The following is a 21,521-nucleotide window of genomic DNA, read 5'->3' on the forward strand; positions in this document are numbered from 1 at the left end:
GTACTTACGCGGCCTGTGTATCAGTCCCGGCGCACTCGCTGGGCGGACCCACAACGCTTCCGGAGGTCATATGATAAAACAGGGGTGCTGGGGATCAGTCCACAGTTATATGACGGGCTGCTGGTGATGCGTTGCTGTTCTGGTGCAGAATCCACGGCAGGTTTCCGCATCGGTTGCATACTTCTCTTCGGGCTTGCCTCTCGACACGATGGCTTGTTTGATGTGCTCGCCTGGGCTGAGGTGCTTGCTGTAGGGGAATGTGCTGCTGCTGTGCCACAGGTGGTCTGGGGTGGCTGTTTCAGTGCTGCGCTGCAGTGTCCCCTCGATGTCCGGGAGGTGAGTGGTGGCCTGGTGGTGATGTCTGGACGGCTGGCTGCTGCTTGTCTGGTAGACATAGCGTTTTGGCCTATGACTTGTGCAAATGTTCGAGGCTCTGGAGTACTCACCGAATTTTGTTGCTGCCGAGGCTGTGGATGTTGTGGCGCGTAGTCTCTCCATTGCCCCAATGTGAGGTGGCGAACTCGGAGGAGTAAGTTATATATATTCCAGGACAGCAGCGAGACTCCACCGAAGCTGGGGTGCACGCCATCTGCAGACAGAACTGTGCTAGGGTGGAATATTTCCATTTGGTGGTCTACGAAGAAGGTGTTCTGCTCTCGTCGGCAGATGTCGACAAGAAGGGCATTAAAAGTCTGGGCCTTCTGGTTAATCTTTATCACTTGATGCCTGTTGGTTGAATTCCTTCGCAAATTTGGAGCCCGAGGAGGCATGAGCGTTGCAAAAATGTTAATAATATCCGGTCTTTCTATTCTGATTTGATGTATTAGTTGCACGTACCGGTCTGCGGCGGTGGCGGCATCCATGATTGCGACGTCGTTGCTTCCGACGTGAAGGACGATGTCCGACACACCTAGTGGTACCGAATCCAGGAGGTTGGGGATGTCTTCAATTTTGGCACCAGGTGTGCAGATAAATGCTGGGGTGTGCGGGATTGCAGGATCGAAGTGCTGATGCAAGTATTTCACTTGAGAGTCCCCGATGATGATGGTAGTTGGGCTCTCGACGGGGAATTTCCAAAGGACGTGTCTTGATGAAGTGCGAGCAGGAGCCATTGTAGAGAATGTTACGAACGTAGGTTGCGTTGGCTCCGCAGAATAAAGATTTAAGAGAAGTGGGCACTTGTACAAGGACACTTATATATATATCCACTTAAACACATTAGATATGCTTTTGCTGCCAATCACTCTATATAGTGAAGAAATGTCAAAGGACGTCTTGTTGATTTATACTGTGTGAGCACAATAAGCGATAATACATGATAATTACGACCTGGCTACACACACCAGGCGGGCCGAAAAATGAACCTTTCACGCCCGTTCGAAACGGGCACGAAAGGGCAGGATCAGTGTCAAAGGAACTCTTCCTCCCCAAGGAAAAACAGCTCCCCTTGATGGCGCCCCATGAACGGAAAGAGAGCACGGCGACGGCGTTCTGACACAACAGCCTCACAGCGATTGCGCCAGAAAACAAAGCACCGTGAAGAGGGACTTCGGAACTTTTTTTGAGGAGGGGGGGGGGCAAGACTGGTTTTCTTATTTATATTTAATCCTCATTTGCATAATGAATTTTATATCTTTATTATTTTTTATTTTTCAATGTTCTAAGTGTGATGTAAATTGTCACGTTGGGGTGACGACACTCCAGCAGTCAGGAAGGCAGCGAAAAGGCTTCTAAAATAAATTGTTTAAGGGGCTGGCTCGCGCCCACTAAGACCTTAATGACTCGACGACTGCTGCTGCTGTTGCTGACAGGAAAAATGAGATGGCAAGTGCACGGGCCTGCCCACTGGCTCAGTCCGAGCCACAATCGGTGCCACGTGCCGAAAGTAGGAGAGCTAGAAGATAGGAGAGCAAAGTTGGAAATTTAAGACACGCGCTAGTATGGCCCGGGCCAATCCCGGAGGCCTTGCAATACCATGCTGACTCGCGCCAGAGTGCTTCAAGCATTCCGCCCTATTTCAAAGGCTAAGTTTAATATCTCGGGTCGCCACGGGACCCGTATCGCTTGCGGCGGCGATATCCGCAAGCGTGCTCTGCGGTCGTCGAACTGAATGCCTGCAGTTCTTGGCCGCGCTCAATTTAGAACTAGCAAGTAACCTTGGATAAAGAACGAATAGCAACTGCAACAATCTAAAAAAATGTGGTAGCATTTACACGCGGCCATGACCAATGGAGGTAAGTCTGGTCGAATCTCGCATTACAAAACAGAATGATAAAGCCGCGTGCCGGCGGTTCTAAGTGCGAGCTAACAAAAAGGTGCAAATATTCACGGCAATATAAAACGAAGTGAAATGAGAAGCTTACACATGAGGAGTGATCAGTTGCTTTAAAAAAGCCGCAAGTGTTGTGCATAGTTTGTTTGAATTCTGTTATTCATGATCCTGTACACGGCTTAGACAGTCGACTTCTGTTGGGACATGACTAGTTTAGGTTACTAATATATGGAATGCTTTACAACTGGCTGCGAAGCGACGTACCTCTTCCCCACTGTGATGTTGCTTAAAAAAGTCCTTGAACTGAAGTGTTTCAATTGTCAGAAATCTGACCCAAGTGCCAGCAATCGGAGAAGGGGGAGGCGACCGCACCCTTTGCCCCTCCCCCTGTTCCGGGGTCCCTGATCGGCAACTATCACGAGACGCGCAAAGTGGCTTCGAGGAAAACGACTGCTTGTTAAAAGTCGTCGTATTCCAGCCCTGAAAGTCCGGCATGCACCGCTCTCCGAAAGCGCGGGCCACAACACACGTGACGGTGGGATTCTTGAGGGCAGTTAGGACACAGCGCTGCCCGTACAATACCCCAACGTTCCAGACGGGCTCGCGTAGGCAAAATTCTCCATTCCAAGTGCCGCAAGAAATTATGCAAATGGCCAGGAAGGAAGGCCGTCTTTCGGTACTCACACAGGGGACATCGGCGCGGATAGATGTGTTGAGGAGGTGAGCGACGTCACCCACCTGTCTAAGTAAAGCCGTAAAGAAAAAAAAGAATGAAAGGCTTGAAGCATTCGCCACAGAGCAGCGTCATGTTGAAGAGGAGAGCCCAACGTATGGAGCAGGGCACCTTGATTAATTTTTCTCTATAATAAAATAGCATGTACTTAAAGCTTTGAACTCATTTTTCTCAGTTTTGCTCTTTTCCAGGTAAACAGCTGTTAGTAAATCTACCATTTCTAAACTGCATCTCCAAAAGTTGCTTTCAAGGAGGTTCATTGACTGAAATTTTCTCAGGAACAAGATAAGGTACTTTTTAAGCCGCTAACTATTTTTTAAAACAAAATATTTTGAGACGTCTGACATATAATGACAATAAAAATATTTAACTTTGTTTTTAGAGCGATGACGGTTTTACAGATATGGCACAAAAACCGCGCGAATGGCCTTATCCTGCACTATAAACCATCTAGAAGATATCTAATTGCAAATTATTAGTATATCTCAAATATTTTTGAAATGATAGTTTTCCCAATTTGACACACCTGGTTGCTCATTATGAACGCTATAACATTTTCGGCTTAATCTAGGAAGCTGATATTTCATTTACAGTCTAAATAGAACCATCCATGAAAATATTTCCGCATGCAAGAAGACGCAAAAGATGACGACTGGATCTACGAGCGCAAGGCTAGAAGAGGAAGAAGCTGTAAACGCGCAGGGACTCTTTCTGGCTGACCAGAAAACCGTTGTTATCCTCGGGGTTTTGCCGAGTCGTGCCACTCGTGGTGGTGCTTGGTATGCACAAGACTCCTTCCGGCAGTGTACAGCGGGTCCCGGACATCGACACACCTGTCCATCGCGCTAGCCGCCGCCATCACAGCTTTGCCCCAGAGTACAGCCATCTACCGAGCTACTTTACAAATGTCAAAGTTCACCAGGTCTCTTAAGTTATGGCACCTTCCACCCCTACGCCGGTGACTGGCTCGACAAGTTTGAAGGAGTGGCCAAGTTCAACGAGTGGAGCGCGGACGAGAAGCTTTGCAACGTTTATCTTGCACTTCTGGATAATGCTAGAACTTGGTTTGAAAACCACGACGCCAGCTTGTCCACATGAAATGACTTCCGCCGCCAGTTGGTGGACACTTTTGCCTGTCCTGGTCGACGAGAGAATGCGCTGCGCCTGCTTGAAGTGCGCATCCAGAAGCCGAATGAAAGCGCAGCTATGTTTGCGGAGGACATGGCTCAACTTTTTCGCCGTGCCGACCTCAATATGACGGAACAAAGGAAGTTACGACATCTCATGCAAGGCGTCAAGGAGCAGGTGTTTGCCGGCTTGGTGCGCAACCCACCTCAAACCGTCAGTGAGTTCGTCATGGACGCAACAACTATAGAGCGAGCCCTCCAAGAACGGTGCCGCCAGTACGACCGACCCTTCAACGGTGTTCCATGGACTGCGGCGGCGCTCACTGCAACCAATAGGACCACTCTTCGAGAACTCATTCGAGAAATTGTCCTCGAGGAGCTGCAGCGAATTACTGCTACGAGCGTTCAGTCACCAGAGGCCGTCGCAGCAGCCGTAAGGAAAGAGCTCCGGTACGCCCTGTCACTGTCTGTACCATACAACGAGTCTCACCCAGTTGACAAAGCGGCAGTCATTTGCGAACCATACCACGTGTCACAACCCGACAGCAACACGGCCGTCATTACTGCGCCTTGCTACGAGCCGGAGCCGAAACGAGCGAGCTATGCGGCAGTCCTTCGTCGCCCGCCGCCAGACCACACCCCACCGAGCTCACCGCGCCGTCAGTAGACGCGATTCTTCCAGGGGCCTCAGTGGTCACCTCCCAGCCGCTCTCAACCGCGCCGAACTGACGTGTGGCGCTCTTATAACAGCTGACCACTCTGCTGCTTATGCGGACAACCTGGCCATGTGTATCGGTACTGCCGCTACCGCCAAGAGGGGCAGGCCTTTCAGCCTGCTTCTGCTCGCCGCCACTTCGACGCTGGCCGTGCCCGAATCGAGGACCCGCAGCTCAGCAGGGAAGCCAACTCAACGGGCTTCCGCCGCCGCTTCCCATCTCCACAGCGTTATTCTTCGCCGACAAGGACGGCGGACCCCGAGCCCTCGCCGGGGAAACTAACAACCGCAACCTCGCGAGGGCAGGTTTCAACAAGTCGAAGAGTTTCAAAGCCTTCACTAACTCCGCAACTGCTGACCGCAACCCGTGATTCTAATGCGGCTTTTCCCATTGACCCTGCCGTACTACCACCGAAAATATCGCCTACATCACCGCCGAACATGCCGCACCAGATGAGCAGCCCCGACGACGAAACTGATAACGCCGACCTTACCGCATTTCCGCCGCAAACACCGGAAGAGACGAGCAACCCAGCCGACGTTGTTAGCGCTGATCTCGCCGTTTGCATTGATGGGCTGGAGGTACACGCTATGGTGGATACCGGAGCAGATTTTTCAATTATTAGCCAAGAAGTGGCTGACAGGCTGCGCAAAGTAAAAATCGAATGGACTGGGCCAGTAATAAGAAGCGCTGGGGGTCAGGTACTGGCACCGACTGGGAAGTGCACTGCCCGGATAGGAATAGGAAACTCAGTGTTCGTTGGCAGCTTCGTTATTCTCCCTGACTGTTGCAAAAAACTCATCTTGGGCATGGACTTTCTGCTCCTTCATGGGACTGTAATAAACTTTCTGGACCATGTCGTTGCCTTCACCAACACTCATGAAGACCTTGGTAATGCGGAAGTACCACTGATGCCCTTACGCGTCGCCAATGAGGCGGTGACATTACCTCCGCGGTCATGCTCTCTTGTTGAAGTGAAGTGCGACGTGGCGCATACCGGCGGTGGCGTCGCCGAACGGGCAGTCACTCTTATACTCAACCAAAGGTGTTTCTATAGCTCGAGGGCTAGTCAGTTTTGCCAATGGGCACACCGAAGTGCTGCTGACAAACTTCAGCGACGAGCGTCAGCAAATTCACAAAGGCACAACTATTTCGGCGTTTTTGTTTGCAATGTCGAATAAACTTCTCTTTAAATCTATAGAAAAAATTGTTTTGAAGCGAAAAGCTTCCCTGCGCTAGTCAACACCGCGCTTCGCGCGAGCCGCGTATGTCAGAGCACGAGTGACGTCACGCACGGCGCAGTTTCTCTCTCTCTCTTGCTCCCTAGTCACTACTGCGCATGCGCCACTAGTAGCATCGAGCCACAAGTGTTACCCCGCTGCGCAGCACCGCGCGTTTCCCCAAAATCCAACTTTCGATTTTCAGTTTTAGCCTCGCCGTGGTGGCTCAGTGGTTAGGGCGCTCGACTACTGATCCGGAGTTCCCGGGTTCGAACCCAACCGCGGCGGCTGCGTTTTTATGGAGGAAAAACGGTAAGGCGCCCGTGTGCTGTGCGATGTCAGTGCACGTTAAAGATCCCCTGGTGGTCGAAATTATTCCGGAGCCCTCCACTACGGCACCTCTTCTTCCTTTCTTCTTTCACTCCCTCCTTTATTCCTTTCCTTACAGCGCGGTTCAGGTGTCCAACGATATATGAGACAGATACTGCGCCATTTCCTTTCCCCAAAACCAATTATTTTATTATTTCAGTTTTCTCTTTCCTCTTTCTCTCCCTCCTTTATCTCTTCCGTTACGGCGCGTTTGGGGTGTTTACCGAGATATGTGGGACGGTTACTGTGCCATATCGTTTCCTCAAAAGCTAAACAAAACAAGTGAGCCAACGGCTTTCTTAGAGTTCATTGATAATAATTAATAATTGGTTTTTTGGGGAAAGGAAATGGCGCAGTATCTGTCTCATATATCGTTGGACACCTGAACCGCGCCGTTAGGGAAGGGATAAGGGAGGGAGTGAAAGAAGAAAGGAAGAAGGAGGTGCCGTAGTGGAGGGCTCCGGAATAATTTCGACCACCTGGGGATCTTTAACGTGCACTGACATCGCACAGCACACGGGAGCCTTAGCGTTTTTCCTCCATAAAAACGCAGCCGCCGCGGTCGGGTTCGATTCATTCGCGTTGACATTTTTGCAATGACCGTTCATTTTCAGGAAAGGAAAGGCGCACAACCGGCTCCGTGGGCTACTGGATCTCGGTATTGCTTCATATATTCTGGATTAGCTGGGTTATCCATATTAATCTTTTTGAACGGGAACCTTGCCGTGGCGTTCCATAACGTTGCATTTTCTCCTTTGTTCTCATTCTGAGGTGATCGAGTAAAATTTTTGAAATGAATTTGAAATCTGCGCGTTAATATGGTCGCTACATAATGGTCCTAGGCGGCTTCCGAATTTCATTATTTTCACCTGTGTCTGGCTCGCAGTGGGATGCTGACGCTCTCCGTCAACGGCCCGCAATTTTGCTGGCCATTGCGACGTCGTGGTTAGAACAGTATGCTTGACTGCTTAATGTGCGTAGTGTAGTGGACGACCGTGTTGCTTTGCCGTCGACGCCGGTGTACGAAATTTAAAATTCTCGTACAGTACTGCCTGGTGTGTCTCTCCCTGGAGCTGGAACCTGTCGGCCGTGGTGTCTAGATGTGCGCCTGCTAGAAGACTCGCGTTAAAATGCAAGTCTACTCAGAATATTTGAGTGCTTCGCGGGTCGACAGCGGCCGCAACATGTTAGACGCACCGAAGACGTAGTGGCGCTGGAATTCGTGGAAGATCCTGCGCCGTACCGTTGCGTGTCAGATGACCTGGTAGACAGGGCAGCGAAACATAAAACCGCCCAGAGGGCTGGCCACCAGACGCCTCTTATACACGCTGGGTATGATGAGCTGCCGGACCGGTACCAATACCTTATTGCTGCTTCGTCCCTCTGTGCTGCAGCTCGATGATGTAGGCGCGGCCCTTGTGCGCATCCTGAAGTGTTGGTTCGGAAGGTCCCGCAATGTACCCAGCTCAACACCAGTGGGTCAGTCACCTAATGTGCGGTCGCAGGCACATTTATAGTGCATTTCGAGTCTATGCCGCAAAGAGCTATAGCTCTAGATGAGGCGGCTCCTGTCACTCATTCCTTGTTGGCCACGTTGCCACAAATCGACCCTGAGGTACATGACGGTCTTTGTACGTCTCCGACTTAGGAGCAGGCGAAGGCTGCCCTAAATTAAATGAAACGGGATCACCGCCAGGCCCGGATGGTTTGCCGAAGGAATTTCACGGGGCGTTCAAGGAAATCTAGGTCCATATTTAACATCTGTTCTCCGCCGGTGTTTCAAGAGCTGCGATTTTCTCGGCGGTTTCTGGAAGGGAACAATTATTCTTCTAGCCCAACGCGACCCAAGGTCGCTTCGGCCGGAAGACTGGAGGTAAGTAATACTCCTCAATATGAACTACACAGCTTTTCAAGCTATTGTATTCCGGCGCTTGAGGGGTGTGATGGCAACCCTTATGGGTAACCAAAAAGCTTGCTAAGTAACGGGCAGAGAGATTAACAGACATTCATTCTTCATTCGCGACATTGGCTGCCACGGGGGCTCAGTGGTTATGGCGCTCGGCTAGTGATCTGGAGTTCCCGGGTTCGAACCCGACCGCGGCGGCTGCGTTTTTATGGAGGCCAAACGCTAAGGCGCCGGTGTGCTGTACGACGTCAGTGCACGCTCAAGATCACCAGGTGGTCTAAATTATTCCGACCTCTTTCTCCATTTATTCTTTCACTCCTTCTTTTATCCTTCCCTTAATATTAATAATAATATAACAATTGTTTTGGGGGGAAGGAAACCACGCAGTATCTGTATCATGTATTCTTGGACTCCTGAACCGCGCCTTATGGAAAGACATAAAAGATGGAGGGAAAGAAGAAAAGAAGAAAAAGGTGCCATAGTGGAGGGCTCCGGAACAATTTCGACCACCTGTGGATCTTTAACGTGCACTGCCCTTACGGCGCAGTTCAGTTGTCCAACGATATATAAGACATACTGCGCCATTTCCTTTCCCCCCAAAACCAATTATTATGAAACGAAATGGCACAGTATCTGTCTCACATCCAGGGGGATACCTGATCTTGCCTTAACGGAAGAGATAAAGGAGGAAGTGAAAGAAGAAAGGAAGAAGAGGTGCCGTAATGGAGGGCTCCGGAATAATTTCGACTACCCGGCGATCTTTCACCTGCACTGACATCGCACAGCACACGGGCGCCTTTGGATTTCGCATGCATCGAAACGCGGCTGCCAAGGTGGGGTTCGAACCCGGGTACTACGATCAGTAGCCGAGCGCTCTAACCACTGAGCCACCGCGGCGGGTGTGCGCAAAATTTTTACACCCGTGATCTCCAATATGGCACATCCTTGCTTTCCTTCTTTCAGTCCCCCCTTTATCCCTTCCCTTACAGCGACATCAAAAGGGGGACAAATATAGAAACACATTTTGCGATCGCGCTGGCTTGCGTCAGATCAGTTGTCAAATATATTATAAGCGACAGTAAAATTGCAATCCAAAATTTCAGTACAGCGGGAGTGTCTTCTCTCACAGCCAAAAATGTAATACAAACAAATTTGGACATGCAAATTAATATAATCTGCACCTCCACCCACTTATCTGCCCGTAGCAATGAGGCTGCCCATGAGCTTTCTCTGGATCTCTAACACCGAGCGGCTCAAAAAGGGCCCCACCTCGAGAACGACGGAAGAAAAGGGCGACTAATATCATATCAAGAAGTCACTCAGCAATACAAGCAAAAACGCAGGATACTTCCCCCGCCCAGTGTGAAGCTTAATAATCAGCAAACGGTGGCGTGGAGACAGGCTTCTGCCCGCACCAAATATTAATTGTACCTGGAATGAAGAAGATGAACCAGCCCCGAAGCCAACGACGACGAAGCGCTCGCGCCGCCGGTTGGATGCTCGTGCTGGATGGAACACTGCCGCTTGTGTCTGGTCTCTCGGCTCTCTGCCTCGTAGATTGCCTGTGCCAAGGTCTTCGTAGACGGCGCTTCCATCGTGCCAATAAACCGCTCAACATTTGGTGGAGGTTGCTGTGTTCCCCTTTTCACCATCACCGTGGACCTTCGCAGCCGCACCATCCCGATGCCCACTACCAAGGCCAGTCAACAGCCCGCCGCCACGTCGCAGCCAGTCATCTGCTCCGGTGCCGTCGGGCAGTGCGACCCCGCTGTCTTCAGCGGCCATAGCGACCAGGACGTGGAAGATTGGCTGGAATCATACGAACGGGTGAGCCGCCACAACAACTGGGACGACCGCGTCAAGCTTACCAACGTCATCTTCTACCTCAGCGATGTCGCGAACCTCTGGTTCCGCAACCACGAGGCCGACATTCCCACTTGGGCCGTTCTAAAGAGCACCCTTGCGGAGGTTTTCGGCCGTCCTGCAGTGCGGAAACTGCGCGCTGAGCAAAGCCTGCGCGTCCGAGCTCAGCACACGGATGAGACATTCACCAGCTACATTGAAGACGTAGTAGACCTCTGCAAGCGTGTTGATCCGGCTATGTCCGAGGCTGACAAGATCAAGCACATCATGAAGGGTATCGATGACGATGCTTTTCAGCTGTTGTTAGCGAACAGTCCCACCACCGTTACCTCGGTGTATACCCTTTGCCAGAGTTTCGACTAGTTGCGCAAGCAACGTCTTTGCGCTCGTCGGCCTCCTCCGCCTGCCGACTCCATCTCCGGCCTGGCCATCAATCCAGATCTACTTGCTACCATCTAAGACTTTGTGCGGGATGAGGTCGGCCGGCAGCTCTCGCTCCTATCTCGCCAACATCAGACACCGAACCCCTCAGCGCTGAGATCCGGCACGCCATCACGCAGGCGGTCGCTGACGCCCTCCCTCCTCTTCCACAACCAGCCCCCTTGGATCCCCAGGTCGGCCTTCCCCCGACCCCGCCATCGCCTGTTGCTGCTCCGTTGAGCTACGGTCCTCCAGTTGAAGTGCCGCCTGCCCCCACTCCCGTGCCTCTCACGTATGCCGAGGCTGTCGCGCGACCACCGCGACCGCAGGCTTATACGTACGTTCCTCAAGTGGTGTCTGCGCCTGCTGCTCCACGGACCCGCTTCACGCCCCCTACCTACAACCCTTGGCGCACGGCTGACAATCGACCGATATGCTACGCCTGCGGTCTTCCGGGCCACGCCGCGCGCCTCTGTCGACGTACTCTGCATGCGCCTGTCCACCCTCTGCCAGACTACCCTGATGCAGACCGTACCTTTCGCCGACGTTTCGGACCACAACCTCAGGAGACCTCTCCTGACCGCGAGCACGGTCGCCAGCCCTACGTTTCCCACCGCTCGCCTTCGCCTCGCCGCCGCTCATTGTCGCCCATCAGGCGTCGCAACGTCAGCGCCGATTCGGAAAACTAGCAGCCGCAGTTCCGGGGGCACGAACTGCGCACTCATCGCCCTGCTTAAGTCCTCGCCTTTCCCCGCCGAACCTTCTTGACGTTTTTGTCGACAGAGTCAAGACACTTGCGCTTGTGGACACTGGGGCCACCGTTTCTGTTATTCACGAAAACTTCTGCCGCTCGCTACGCAAAGTTACAACCCCATCTTCTGGACTCTCACTCCGTACCGCCAGCGCCGATACCGTTCATCCCTCTGCCGCTTGCACAGCACGCGTCGTCATCGCCGATGTTTTGTATGTTGTCAAATTTTTAGTCCTCCGTGCCAGCTCCCATGACGTCATCCTTGGATGGGATTTTCTCTCCCTGCACAGTGACGTCATTGACTGTGTCCGTGCGCAATTCGTCTTCTCTCCACTCTGCGATGCGCTCCACGACGAGCCTCCGATTCGTTGTGCCGCTAAGCTTGTTGTCGCCGAGGACACTGACATTGCCCCTGACAGTGCCGTGCTTGTCCCTGTTTGCGCCGCCTCAGTTTTTGACGCCACCGTTCTCTTCATGCCTTCCCCTGTACTTGCCTCTCGCCGACACCTATGTCTTCCCTTCGCCGTCATCGACATTCACCACGGTGCTGCCGCCATCCTCGTCTCTAACACCTCATTCTCCGCGCTCTCCCTGCTCCGTGGCGAGTGCCTCGGCCATTTTGAAACCGCTGCTTTGATTTCTTCCTTCGACACTGATGTAACCTCCTCCAGTGCCGAAGGCACTGCCCTCACCCCACGTGGTGCTACTCCAGCTTTGTAGTCGGACATGTTCGACCGCTGCATTGACCGCGCTCTCGACACTGCTCACTGCGCGCAGCTCCTTGTCCTGCTCAACCAGTTTCGCTCATCGTTTGACCACCAGTCGACTTCTTTGGGCCGTGCGACCACTGTCGAGCACCACATTGACACCGGAACCCATGCTCCTCTCCGTCAGCGCCCCTACCGTGTGTCGCCTCCCGAGCGCCGCGTCATAACTGAGCAAGTTGACGACATGCTACAACGCGGCATTATCCAACCTTCCGCCAGTCCTTGGTCGTCCCCAGTCGTCCTGGTTAAAAAGAAGGATGGCTCGATACGATTTTGCGCGGACTATCGCCGGCTCAACAAAATTACGCGCAAAGACGTCTACCCGCAACCACGTATTGACGACGCCCTTGACTGCTTGCAAGGCGCCGAGTTCTCCTCCCTGGATCTCCGTTCCGGCTATTGGCAAGTCCCGATGGCTGAGTCCGACCGTCCTAAAACGGCGTTCGTCACCCCTGACGGACTCTATGAGTTCAACGTGATGCCATTCGGCCTCTGTAACACTCCCGCAACGTTTCAACGAATGATGGACAACATCTTGCGCGGCCTGAAGTGGACTGTTTGTCTCTGCTATTTGGATGATGTTGTCGTGTTTTCGCCCAATTTTTCGACGCATCTCAAGCGCTTGCGCCATGTACTGAGCTGCCTCACCAATGCTGGCCTTCAACTAATCTAAAAAAATGTCACTTTGGTGCCCGGCAGCTGACAATACTCGGCCACCTCGTCTCCAAAGACGGCGTCCTGCCCGATCCTGACAAACTCCGTGCTGTCGCTGACTTCCCTAAACCGACTTCTACAAAACAAGTGCGCCGATTTGTGGGTCTCTGCTCCTATTTTCGGCGATTTGTTCCCAATTTTGCCTCCATCGTCGCGCCCCTGACGAAACTTCTTAATGGTCCCGCCGACCTGTCTACATGGGACTCGGCCTGCGACGACGCTTTTGCTGCACTCCGTCGTTTTCTCACCTCACCACCTATCCTTCGACACTACGACCCCAGTGCCCCTACTGAAGTGCACACCGACGCAAGCGGAATCGGCCTAGGGGCTGTCCTTGCCCAGTGCAAGCCCGAATTTCCTGAATACGTCGTTGCGTACGCCAGCCGTGCCCTCACCAAGGCTGAGTCGAACTACACCGTGACGGAAAAGGAGTGTCTCGCCGTAGTGTGGGCTCTAACAAAATTCCGCCCATACTTATATGGCCGCCCGTTCACCGTCGTCACCGATCATCACGCTTTGTGCTGGTTGGCTTCGCTCAAAGATCCCTCAGGGCGCCTAGGCCGCTGGGCCCTCCGTCTTCAGGAATTCGATATCACCGTAGTTTACCGATCGGGCCGCAAGCACTCCGACGCCGACGCCTTGTCCCGCTCCCCACTGCCCTCTCCTGCGCCCTCTTCGCCAATATCTGCATCCGTACTCGCAGCGCTCACTACCATGGACATGCCCCATCAACAACGCCAAGATCCATGGATTTCATCGTTGCTCGACGTACTTCGTGCACCCTCTACGGCCTCCTTCCCTCGAGCACTTCGTCGCCAGGCTTCCCATTTTGCCCTTCGCGACGGTCTTCTGTACCGGCGCAACTATCGTCCAGATGGCCGCAAGTGGCTTCTCGTGATTCCCCGACATCTCCGCACTGAGATTTGTGAACACCACCATGCCGATCCTAAGAGCGCTCAGGCTGGCTCGCTGAAAACGTACGAGCGACTACGCCAGAGGTACTATTGGCGGGGCATGTACAACTTCGTTCGTCGCTACGTTCGCTCCTGCACGGCCTGTCAGCAGCGGAAGTCGACACCTCGCCCTTCGACTGCCCCGTTACAGCCAATACCGTGTCCGGCTCGCCCTTTTGATCGTGTGGGCATCGACCTATATGGGCCACTTCCCTTCACGACCGCTGGGAATCACTGGATCATAGTCGCCGTGGACCACCTCACTCGGTATGCTGAGACCGCCGCCCTACCTGCGGCTACTGCTCGCGATGTAGCCTTCTTCCTTCTTCATCACTTTGTCCTGCGTCACGGCGCTCCTCGCGAACTTCTCAGTGACCGCGGCCGTGTTTTCTTGTCTGAAGTTCTTCACGAGCTTCTTGCTGCGTGCCACACAGTCCACCGCACCACTACTGCTTACCACCCTCAAACCAACGGCCTCACCGAACGCTTCAACCGTACTCTTGGCGACATGATCGCCATGTACATTCACTCCGACAGCTCCAATTGGGATCAGGTTCTTCCGTTCGTCACCTATGCATATAACACCGCCTCTCAAGCAACCACCGGCTTTTCCCCATTCTTTCTTTTATTCGGACGCGAACCTTCTTGTATGTTGGATACAATCCTTCCCTACAACCCCGACAGCTCGGAACATGCTTCCCTCTCTGACATCACCCGCCATGCTGAGCAGTGCCGCCAGTTGGCTCGCTCCTTCACCGCCGAACGTCAAGGTCTCCGTACCCATGCTTCCGATCAAGACACGCCCGCGGTTCACTTCTCCACTGGCTCACTGGTCTGGCTCTCTGTTCCGAATACGTCCAAATTTTCGGCCAAGCACATCGGCCCTTACCGCATCTTGGAGCGTACGTCACCGGTCAACTACATTATCGAACCGGTGACACCTTCTTCGGACCATCGCCGCCGTGGCCTCGACGTCGTTCACGTCAGCCGCTTGAAGCCGTATTATAGTCCCCTCGTAGTCTCCTCTCCTTGAGTCGCCAGGATGGCTCCCTCTGTCCGCCGGGGCACTTGGAATGAAGAAGATGAACCAGCCCCGAAGCCAACGACGACGAAGCGCTCGAACCGCCGGTTTGATGCTTGTGCTGGATGGAACACTGCCGCTTGTGTCTGGTCTCTCGGCTCTCTGCCTCGTAGATTGCCTCTGCCAAGGTCTTCGTAGCCGGCGCTTCCATCGTGCCAATAAACCGCTCTACAAACATATTATCCCGGGAATAGAGCATGACAAATGTAAGAAATGCGGAGCGAGAGAGACTCTCGACCATAGTATTTGGAAGTACACACAATCTCCAGGCAGGGCAAACAAAATAAAATGTAGAGACGCCTGGGAGACCTTGCTGTGTAGCCCGTACCCTGAGCACCAGCTCCTCGACGTCCAACTGGCTGAAGAGGCTGCCGGGATACAATAAATTCAGGCCCGCATCTGACGCGGCCACTCTGTACACCCAATTCCTCCTGACCTTCAACTCTAGGTAGAGAGGCAGAGCCAGAGGGCACGATGAGTCGCCTTCTGTGGTAATATTGCCGCTAATATTTGCAGTGTGTTCGTTTTTCCAATCTGCCGCCACATCACTTTATCGCTTTGTTTGAGACGCAAGACGCGACTAGATTTATCTCGATTGATCGCAGCCAGGCAGAGCTGATTCTACGTTGTTCCGGAATGTTCTAGTAACTTTGCGCTCTTTATCTCGAAAGTTCGCTATCAACTTTAAATTGAGCATGGCCGACAGCGGCCGGCATTCCGTTCGACGACCGCCGAGCACGCTTGTCGCTTCGCCACCGCCGAGTGATTCAGTCCACTTTGGGTGCAATTCAGCCCAATAAACAGTTTTCTTTCAGAAGACCCTTTCGTCTGTCTTCATCGCTGCTTCGACTGCTGTCACCACTACGTGACATCTGGTGGAGGTGCTGGGTAGCCTTCCTTGTTTCGGACGCCCCCTTCAAGTCGTGAAGCCAGCCCTGAGCGCTTCGCACCCGAGTACGAGCCAGCAGCTCAGCGAGCCAGCCGACGTCTCCAGGGAGAGGAGCCTGAGTTCGGGAAACTGCCGGACCGCACAAGACAGCGAAAAGACGCGGCTACGAGCACCGCAACCTCGCCGAAGATGTCGACACCGATCATACTGCAGCAGAGGCGGGTGCCGCCAACTTTCACTGGATCCGTAGGCGAAGACCCTGAAGAATGGTTGGATCAATTTGAGCGCGTGGCGTCATTCAACAAATGGGATGATGCGGTAAAAATTGTAAACATGTTCTTCTCATTGGATGGCTCCGCACGCACGTGGTACGAAAACTACGAGTCGTCCCTTACGACATGGGAGCTATTCAAGAGAGAACTATTGAAGGCATTCACCAGTGTCGTTAGGAAAGAAAGAGCCCAACGACTCCTCGAGTGCAGGATCCAGCTTCTGAATGAGCCCGTCCGCGGTTACGTCGAGGAGATGAAGCGCCTATTTCGCCGCGCCGACCCCGGGATGACCGAGGAAAAGAAAGTTCAGTTTTTAATGCGCGGCGTAAAAGAACAACTCTTTGCAAGCCTCGTCCGCCAGCCGCCAAAAACAGTCGAGGAATTCACGCAAGAAGCCTGCACGATTGAGAAGACCCTCGACGTACGATCTCGGCAGTACAATCGTCCTTCCTCTGCCTGTGCAATCCGTTCGGACACGCCGGCCACCACCAGCGACAGCTTGCGGGAAGTTATCCGCGAAATCGTCCGAGAGGAGCTACGCCGAATACTGCCATCCTCCACACAGCCACAAGCAGTGCCTCTGATGGACGTGGTACGGGAAGAAGTGCAAAAGGCACTTGGCACCCCGACGGCCACAGAACCCCAGGCCATGACCTACGCCGCTGCAGTAAGGACTGCCCAGCCCCAACGACAACCCCCACGTCCTCCCCGAGATGAGCCACTTGTTCTACAACGCCGCCTCCCAGCCCCCGCCCGCCCAGCCCATGACCGACGCTCAAGCCCCAGGAAATGCGACGCCTGGAGGACTTCAGACAACCGGCCGTTGTGCTTCCATTGCGGCGAGGCGGGCCATATTCTTCGTCACTGCCCGCACCGACGTATCGGTCCTCGAGGATTTGCCATTAACGCCCCACGACCACGCTTCGGGCAACGTCCGCAGGAAATCTACGAGTACCTGCGTCGAGAAGAGTACACGCTGAACCGCTTTTCGCGCTCACCACCGCCATCAACCTCGCGCTTTGCGTCGCCATGCCGCAGCTACGCAGCCGCGGTACGAGGAAGGTCTCCCAGCCCCCGTAGGGGAAACTGAAGGCAGCAACCTCTGGAGGTGAGGTTGCTCAAGAGTGAAACGCCGAAGATCTTCCACCGACCACGCCCCATGAAGACGCTGCACCCGCGACACCGCATGAAGAACCGGCACTCGCTGCAGCGACGCCGCACACAATGAGAACTCCGACAACGACGCAGGCTGCCTTGAAAACGACGCCGCCACCCAGAAGAGCTTCGACCGCACGCCCCACCCGCGACTCGCATACGCGACGAAGCCGTGACCCGACGCCAAGAGCGACGTGCAATGCAAGAGCCAGGACCTCTGACTTAGAAGTGACTATCGACGGGCGGAAAGTTACCGCTCTAGTCGACACAGGAGCCGATTACTCGGTGATGAATGGAACATTCGCTGCGCAGCTGAGAAAAGTCACAACGGCTTGGGACGGCCCACAAATTTGCACCGCAGGGGGCCACCTCATTACGCCATCAGGATGATGCAGAGCGCGAGTGACGGTCAAAAGACATACCTATCCTGCGGCCTTTGTTGTGCTACCGCAATGCTCCCGCGAAGTGATCTTGGTTATGGATTTCCTTAATGAGAATCAGGCGATCATCGACCTTCGATCCAAGCTGAATACGCTTTCGACGGACTTAGCCATCGCTTCGAAGAAAATTCTGGAAAATCACGTTGCCCTGAGTGTCCTGGAGGAAGAAGTGAGCGTCCCACCCCGATCAAGCGTTATCCTGACCGTAGGCGCCACGGAAGCCATTAACGCTGAAGCCATCATCGAGGGCAACATACCAGTTGCTCCTAGACCGAGGAATCAGCATCGCAAGAGGCATCGCACATTTGCGCAATGGCCAGGCAGAAGTACTGCTGAATAACTTCAGCGAAGAATACCGGCACATTAACAGATTAACGACGATTGCTTTCTTCGACGAAATATGTGACGTACGAGACTCCTTCGCCCTCTCCGACCCCTCTGCAGAAGATTCGCCTGACCAAGAGAACTCGCCCACTTTCGACATCAACCCAGCCCAGCACCGGAACAGACAAGACCAAATCCGCAATCTGCTTCAAAGCTACAATGAGTGTTTTTCGACATCGCCGAAGGTGCGACAGACGCCAATTGCCAAGCATCGCATTATAACGGATCAACACGTCCGACCTCTCCGTCAAAGCCCCTACCGTGTGTCACCGCGAGAACGACAAGCCATCCGGGACCAAGTCGAAGAAATGATTCGCGACGACGTCATCCAGCCTTCAAACAGCCCATGGGCGGCACCGGTTGTTCTAGTGAGAAATAAAGACGGCGCACGTCGATTCTGTGTGGATTACCGGCACTTGAACAACATAACAAAGAAGGACGTCTACCCCCTCCCCGCATCGACGACACACGGGACTGCCTCTGCAACGCCAAATATTTCTCATCGATGGACCTCAAGAGCGGCTACTGGCAAATTGAGGTCGACGAAAGAGATCGCGAGAAGACAGCATTCTTCACTCCGGATGGGCTGTTTGAGTTCAAGGTGATGCCATTTGGTCTCTGTTCCGCACCAGCAACGTTTCAGCGAGTAATGGGTACAGTGCTGGCAGGCCTGAAGTGGCAAATTTGTCTGGTATATTTAGATTACGCCGCTGTCTTCGCCTCGGACTTTGAAGAGCACCTGAAAAGACTTCGAGCAGTACTAGACGCAATTAAGTCGTCTGGCCTCGCCTTGAAATCAGAGAAACGCCACTTTGCCTACGAAGAGCTGCTGTTTCTAGGCCACATCATTAGCAAGGAAGGAGTACGCCCAGACCCGCAGAAAACAGCTGCTATTGAACAGTTTCCACCGCCGGCCGATATGAAAGCAGTGCACCGATTTCTCGGACTGTGCGCATATTACCGACGATTTGCGAAAAACTTTTCGCGCATCGCCGAGCCCCTGACCCAACTGACGAATGCAGAGGTGCCGTTTAAGTGGGAAGCGCCGCAATCATAAGCCTTCAAGGAACTTCAGCGTCTTTTACAGTCCCCACCGATCCTTGCGCATTTTGTTGAAAACGGCGATACTGAAGTTCATACCGACGCAAGCAGCGTGGGACTAGGCGCCGTCCTCGTTCAAAAAAGTGACAGGCTGGAGAAAGTCATCGCATACGCTAGCCGTTCCCTCTCCAAGGCCGAGGCTAACTATTCGACAACTGAGAAGGAGTGCCTTGCCAACATCTGGGCTACGTCGTAATTCCGCCCCTACCTTGACGGACGACCGTTCAAGGTAGTCAGCGACCACCACGCGCTCTGCTGGCTTGCCAATTTGAAGGACCCCTCTGGCCGACTCGCTCGATGGAGTCTGCGTCTCCAGGAGTTTGAAGTCACCGTCGTTTACAAGTCCGGACGCAAGCACTCTGACGCCGATTGCCTCTCACGAGCCCCTGTAGATGCACCGCCGCCGGACGACGATGAGGACGCCTTCCTGGGACCCATCAGCTCCAGCTCTTTTGCTCAGCAGCAACGCTCGGACCCCGACCTAAAAGGCCTCATCGAGTACCTGGAAGGCAAGGTTTCTACACCCCCCGCTTCATTCAAGCGAGGAATGTCTTCCTTCTGTGTGCAGAATGAGGTCCTTGTGGAGAAGAACTTTACAGGGAACAAAACAGCCTACCTCCTTGTTGTACCTACTTGTCTCCGTGAAGAAGTTCTACAGGCTTCACGCGATGAGCCGACAGCTGGACATCTCGGGTTTACTCGCACCCTCCACCGCATTCAAGACAAGTATTACTGGCCCCGACTGTCTGCCGATGTCGCTCACTATGTGAAAACCTGCCGAGATTGTCAGCGACGAAAGACTCCTCCCACACGACCAGCAGGATTTCTGAACCCCATTGAACCTCCCTCAAGGCCATTTCAGCAGATTGGCATGGACTTGCTTGGCCCTTTTCCAACGTCAACATCTGGAAATAAGTGGATCATCATAGCGAACGACTACCTGACCCGCTACGCCGAGGCGAAAGCCCTACAGAACGGAAGAGCAGCAGAAGTCGCCAAATTTTTCGTGGAGTGCATTCTTCGACACGGCGCCCCCGATGTGCTCATCACGGACAGAGGAACAGCATTCACGGCGGAACTAACGCAAGCCATCCTGCGCTACAGCCAAACCAGCCACCGGAGGACAACTGTATACCACCCGCAGACCAACGGACTGACCGAGCGGCTGAACAAAACCATCGCCGATATGCTCGCTATGTATGTCGATGCCGAACACAAAACCTGGGATGTCATCCTGCCTTACGTCGTCTTCGCCTACAACACCGCAGTGCAGGAGACCACCCAGATGACGCCTTTTAGGCTCGTCCATGGCAGGGAGGCCACGACCACGCTAGAAGCCATGCTGCCCAACGTTACAGAAGAGAACGTTGACCTTGCCGCCTACCTTCAACGCGCAGAAGAAGCTCGAAGGCTTGCCCGATTACGGATCAAAGATCAGCAGCGGTCCGACGCCAGACGCTACAACCTACGAAGACGCAATGCGGAATACAAGCCAGGAGACCAAGTCTGGGTGTGGACGCCCATTCGCCGCCGTGGATTGAGTGAAAAGCTTTTGCGCCGCTATTTCGGCCCGTACAAGGTGCTTCGTCGGCTGGGTGAACTGGATTATGAAGTCATCCCTGACGCAATTACTGCATCCCAGGGACGCCGCGTACGACCAGAAGTTGTCCATGTAGTCCGTCTGAAGCCGTATTATGCGCGCTAAAGGCCGCTGCATATCCATGCTCTATTTTCGCAAGATCCGTTTTTTTCCTTACTAGTTGCATTATTTGTTTTAATGCATCGGGTCGATGCTTCTTTGGGAGAGGAGTAATGCCGCTAATATTTGCAGTGTGTTCGTTTTTCAAATCTGCCGCCACATCCAAGACGTGACTAGATTTATCTCGATTGATCGCAGCCAATCGCAGCACTCTCTCTCTCTCTAACTACCTTACTCACTCACTCACACACACTAAGTCACTCCCTCACTCAATCGCTCACTTTCCTTAGAGCGCGGTTCGGGTGTCCACCGACGTATGTGAGACAGTTACTGCGTTATTTCCTTTCCTCAAATCCGGTTTTCATTTTTTCGGCTGTCTTGTTTTTTTTAAATGGTTTTTTGGGGAAAGGAAATGGCGCAGTATCTGTCTCATATATCGTTGGACACCTGAACCACGCCGTAAGGGAAGGGATAAGGGAGGGAGTGAAAGAGGAAAGGCAGAAGAAGGTGCTGTAGTGGAGGGCTGTCTTGTTCCTCTAAGGTTTGCATGTCGTCATCTTCTCGAACGTGGAAGCACCTTCTATTGAATTACAACATTGAATTACAGCAATCGGACCCACTAATTCACATTAATTATCCCCCTGATCAGGAGTAATGCGACGCAATCTATTTTCTGTGGTGGAGTGTAT

Source organism: Amblyomma americanum, chromosome 1 (genome assembly GCF_052857255.1).
Source record: "Amblyomma americanum isolate KBUSLIRL-KWMA chromosome 1, ASM5285725v1, whole genome shotgun sequence".
NCBI lineage: Eukaryota > Metazoa > Arthropoda > Arachnida > Ixodida > Ixodidae > Amblyomma > Amblyomma americanum.